This window comes from Cynocephalus volans, chromosome 1, assembly GCF_027409185.1.
Source record: "Cynocephalus volans isolate mCynVol1 chromosome 1, mCynVol1.pri, whole genome shotgun sequence".
Classification (NCBI taxonomy): domain Eukaryota; kingdom Metazoa; phylum Chordata; class Mammalia; order Dermoptera; family Cynocephalidae; genus Cynocephalus; species Cynocephalus volans.
This window is the reverse complement of record NC_084460.1, coordinates 89,681,241-89,686,579: the sequence shown is the minus strand read 5'-3', so window position 1 is coordinate 89,686,579 and position 5,339 is coordinate 89,681,241. Positions and strand designations below refer to the sequence as shown.

The 5,339-nt window shown below is 41.2% G+C and overlaps 1 pseudogene; it reads right to left on the bottom strand.

Moving 5' to 3' along the window:
- Nucleotides 1–2,627: 2,627 nt before the first annotated feature.
- Nucleotides 2,628–5,107, bottom strand: LOC134376068 (cilium assembly protein DZIP1-like; annotated as a pseudogene).
- Between the last annotated feature and the right edge of the window lie 232 nt (nt 5,108–5,339).

Here is a 5,339-nt window from a genome sequence, read left to right as displayed (position 1 = left end):
CTAAAATTGACCATATTTCTTTTGTGTTAACGTATTTTTTTAATTTTTTGTTTATTATTAGCATACTCATTCTTATAAATTGTGATATTTCTTTGTGCCTTTTACCCGACCTATCACTTCCCAAAACCCTTCTCTCCCTCACCCATCTCTGGTATCCTTAGGTTTGTTCTTGCCTTCTGAAAGTTCAATACATTATGGTCTTTTCTTTCTTTCTTTCCTTCATTTCTTCCTTCTTTCCTCCCTCTCTCCCTCCCTTCCTTCTTTCCTAGCAGCCAGTTATGAGTGAGAACATATGCAGTATTTCTGTTTCATTGTCTGACTTATTTCTTTTAACAAAATATTCTCCAGACTCATCCATGTTCTTGTAAATGGCAGAATTTCTTTCTTTCTTTTTTTTTTTTTTTTTATGGCTGAGTAGTATTCCATTGTGGATATATACCTTATTTTCTTTATCCACTTGTCCATCAATGGACACTTAGGTTGGTTCCATATTTTGGCTATTATAAATAGAGCTGCAATGAACATGAGAGCACAGGTATCCCTTCGACATGATGATTTCCATTCCTTTGGCTATATACCCACTAGAGGGATTGCTGGATCATACGGTAGCTCTATCTGTAGTTGTCTGAGAAATCCCCATACTGTTTTCCATAATGGCTGTGCTAATTTACAGGCCCACCAACAGTGTCAAAGAGTTCCCCTTTCCCTGCATCCTCATCAGCATTTGTTATTCTCTGTCTTTTTAATAATGGCCAGTCTAACTGGGGTGAGATGATTCCTCAATGTAGTACTGATTTCTCTGATGACTAGTGATGCTGAGTACTTTTTCATGTACGTGTTGGCCATTTGTATGTCTTCCTTTGAGAAATGTCTATTCAGTTCCTTTGCCCATTTTTTAATTGGATGTTTTGTTTTTTTACCGTACAGTTGTTTGAGTTGTTTGTATATTCTGGGTATTAATCCCTTGTTGTATGTATAGTTTGCCATTATTTTCTCTCAATCCATAGGTTGTCTTTCTGCTCTGTTGATTGTTTCCTTTGCTGTGCAGAAGCTTTTTAGTTTGATGTAATCCCACTTATTTCTTTTTTCTTTTTTTGTATGTACTTTTGGGGTCTTTTTAAAGTCTTTGCCAGTCCTATTACCTGGAATGTTTCCCCCATATTTTCCTTAGTAATTTTTTGGTTTCAGGTCTTATATTTAAATCTTTAATCCATTTTGAATTGATTTTGGCATATGGTGAGAGGTACAGGTTCAGTTTCATTTTTCTGCATATGGATGTCCAATTTTCCCAGCACTTAGATCAGTGGAATGGAATAAGAAACCTGGAAATCAACCCACATACTTACAGCCAACTGATCTTTTGACAAAGGCAGCAAGAACATACATTGGGTAAAAGAAAGCCTCTTCAATAAATGTGTTAGTATGTTTTGTAGAAGATCAAAATGTCAACTTCATCTGCCCAAGAATGTTCTGCTATGTGTCGTAAAAGAGAAACATAATTTCTGCAGTAATTTCGAAATTATTAAAATTAAATGTCCAGTAGTTATAAAATGGGGACTTACCTTCATCATCATACAGTTCATACTTGATGGTATTCACTGACATAAAAGGTTTTTTTCTGTTGTTGTTATTGATGCAACAGAGGGCTTTACTGAAAAGGTTGACAAAATGAAGAGAGACCCAAAACCCAACAAACTATTTAGTTAAAATATTACTTTTTGGGGGGAACAGTACATATAGTACCACAAAATATAAAAAATGGAAAAAAGCAGTTTATATGAACTTTCTGACCTTTGACAATGCCACTGTTCAAGAATATAACTAAATTAGTTTTGAGGTATTTTAGAATACAGGTTGGGCATTTAAGAAAAATTTTTAAAAACTACATACAAATATGAATTCAGTAATGACTCAATCTTTTCTATTCATATCCTGATAAACTATTTGGCATTTAAAATAGCTATATTTTTTTCATTAAATATCCAAGATAAAGATTACACTGCAAAAAATAGCTGTTTAATAGCAACATGCTTACAGTGGCTCAAAGTTGAATATGACAAAGGTACTTCAGGGAATTCTATTTAACATGGGCCTAGCTATATTGTTATAATTCTAAACTTACTTCCATATGAAAAATAACAGGACTAACTTTTAAGATTTCACTGATTCCACCAATTCAATTTTAAGAATACTAACAGAATTTTATAATATAAATACTTCCAATGTGACAATATACATAGAAAGACATTTTAAAAAAAGTTCTGGTAATTCAAACCAAAAACCTGCTGTAAGTTTAAGAAAAAAATTCACTTAAAAATTAGTTGAAAAAAATACGCTTAACACTAAAGTACCATTATGAAGGAAAAACTTTTTATGACTTCTATGACATGTTATTTTTAAGCAGCAGAAATCTTAAACACCTTTATTTGCTTCAAAATACTGCTGGCAATGTGTTTTTCAATACTGCAGTAGGTGCCATTAAAGAGACCCTTGTTCTCTGAATCAGCTTCCTTGTTGCTGTAAGAAATACTATAAGGCAGGAGCATTAGAACCATGTAAGCAGGTTACTGAAATACCGTGGTACTGAAACACTGTTGGCTTCTGGAAGAATCTTCTGACATGTGGAATTATATATCTGAGGAATCATTCCAGTCAGTCACAGTTACTAAGCTGCTTTTTAATGTGCTTGACTCATTTTCCTGAAGTCCTTCTCCCTTTGGCCCTTTATGATTAAATGTACCCCAGGCACTTGGCACTTGCATAGAATTTGATTCATTCTTCACAGGTGGAGGATCTTCCTGTTCTTTCCTAGTTTTTTTCTCCAAAGATTTTTCTTCCTCTAAAGATGATATGTCCCATTTGTCATCATCCACATCTGCACACTTTAGTTCTTCTTGTAATTCTTTTTTGATAAACACCTCAGCAACATGAATCCCGCCAACTGGTTTATTCACATTTCTGTAACGTGAAACAATCTTTTCAACTTTTTCAGTTAGTGTTTTAATGGATGTTCCTGTGGCTTGGGAAACATTTTGGAGGAGGCCTCCATTTTGCTTCCCTTAGTCCAGTCCATGTGGCTTTTAATGGTGCTTCTCCCAAATCTGCTCTTGTTGCTTCTGGAGGAGCACACAGGGAGCAGGTCTGCAGACACATATACCCAGATGAGGTCGTCTTCATCCAGCTCCTCCTCTGAACTGAAGGTAGGGGTCATAATACTTGAAGACTTTCTGGGAAAATGATCTTCTGTGATATTTTTCTTAATTTTTGGAACAGATATCCTATCAGTAAAATCGGGTCTTTGTTTAATCAATTGTCTGCCCTTGGGAAGAAGTTGTATTGCTTTGGGTTCTTCTCCAATTGAAAGAGTATCCATCTGAGAAACATTGAACTTATCTGAAGAGAGTATACTCTCTCCTCAATATTACAGCTGACCTGATGTTCTAATAATTCTCAAATTTGTGGAATGTTAGGTATTTGTCCTTCTCGCTCATGTCCTGCTGATTCCACAGTTCTTAGCACTCTGCATTAATTCCCAAGGTTTCCAGTTTTTCCACCAAGCTCTGCTCCAAGACTGCTCTTATTTCCTTAGTGAGGGAGGGGTTACTCTTCAAAGCTTTCCTTAAATGCATCTGGTTATTTAATTTCTGTGCATTTTCCCTTCCATGTGCCACTGTTAGACTTGATCTAGTTTCCAAAGTCTGTAGGGCTGAGCATTCATAGGTACAGCTGGGGAAGTTGGCTTAGATTCAAAAGTTTGCCAGATTGAAGGACTCCCTTTGTGTTCACTGACACTGTTTAATGGTTTACTGGTAAACTTTTTAATCTGCTGTCTCTGAGTGATAATCAACTCATTCTACTACTGGAGTCTGTGCCCTAGATCTTCTATCCTTTTCTTATGGAAAACATTACTTGTATTTAGATCATCTCTCATTGAGGTTCGAAGTTTCTGTATGTGTCAGGAGCCAACCTTTCTCTCGTGTTCTCGATGAAGAGCTTGAACTCAAGCTGTCCGCTTGCTTTCCTGACTGTCAAGAAGTTGCACCACATTCTGGAAATCCTGGGATATGGAGAATGGTCTTCTTTAAACTCATGTGCATCTTTTAACGTGCCTGTGTTGCACCTGATCTGCATACTGGACTTGTGGATTTCTGACAATTAATATTCTAATGCTGAATTCTTGGAAGTTAATTCTTTAAATGCCTTCAATACTTTTTTCATTTCATTAACCAGTTTCTCCTTTTCTTCTTTCCATCTATCAAATAACTACAGAAATTCTTCCTCTTTTGTTTCCTGCATTTCATAATCCTTAAAGAATCTGACTGCATGGGCGTGCTGTGCAGCCTCTAACTGAGACTTGGTAAGCTGCCTCTGTTCCTTCAACATGTCGAGCTCATTCTAGAGCTTATCGGTCTGTGTGCCGTGTTCTTATAATCAAGGTAAGAATCTTCAGGGTAATGGCCTTGAATGTGACTTTGTAGGAAAGCTTGGTTCGTGAAGGCCTTGTCACAAACATGGCACTGGTAATAGCTGGCCTTGGCCTCGATCGTCAGCTGCTGGGGGAGCTCATCTTCTTCCTGCCTTTACACTCTTCCTTGAGCAGCTTGACCTCCCCCGCCTGCCAGGTGAGCAGCAGCTTCTTGCTCTGCTGGCAGCGGCTGAGGCTCAGGCGCAGCGCGTCGCCGGGGAGCACAGCTGCGAGGTGAGGACCTCCTGCGAGTGCGGCAGGTACTCAGGGGTGAGCTGCGCCAGGCGGATGAGCTTCAGCGGCACCGGGTCCACCCCGGCTGGCAGTGCGGGCACGTGTCGTCCTCCAGCTCACAGAAGGTGATGTTCGTGATGTTCTTCTGCAGCGCCAGCACGTCCACGGCCCCGCCGCCTTATCCACGGCGATGGCGCTCCGCCGCCGCCAGTCCGCGCTCTCCAGCCGCGGCCGGAACTGGAAGAAGGGCACGAGCCGAAGCCACGCCACGGGGGACTCAGGCCCTGGCGGCCGCAGCGGACGCGGCGGCTGTAGGGGCGTCGGGCCCCTGGGGCCAGTGGCGAGCCGGCAGTAGACGTGCTTCTGGAAGGGCGTGCTTGCCAGCCAGTCCGCCGCCTCTGCTTGCATCGGAGGGACGCGGAGATCTTGTCTACCAGGCCCGGGCGCTTCCCGGGCCGCCGCCGCCACACCCTAACCTTGGGGAGCAGGAGAAGGCCGGGATCCCGGCGGTGGCGGCGGCGGTGGCCTAAAGTCTGGGCGTCCAGGGCGTTGCTATGGCAGTGCATGGGCCCGCGCGGTCAGCGTGAGCCCAGGGCCCTTACAAATCTATGTCTGGGCTGCACTGTTTTCTGGACAAGCT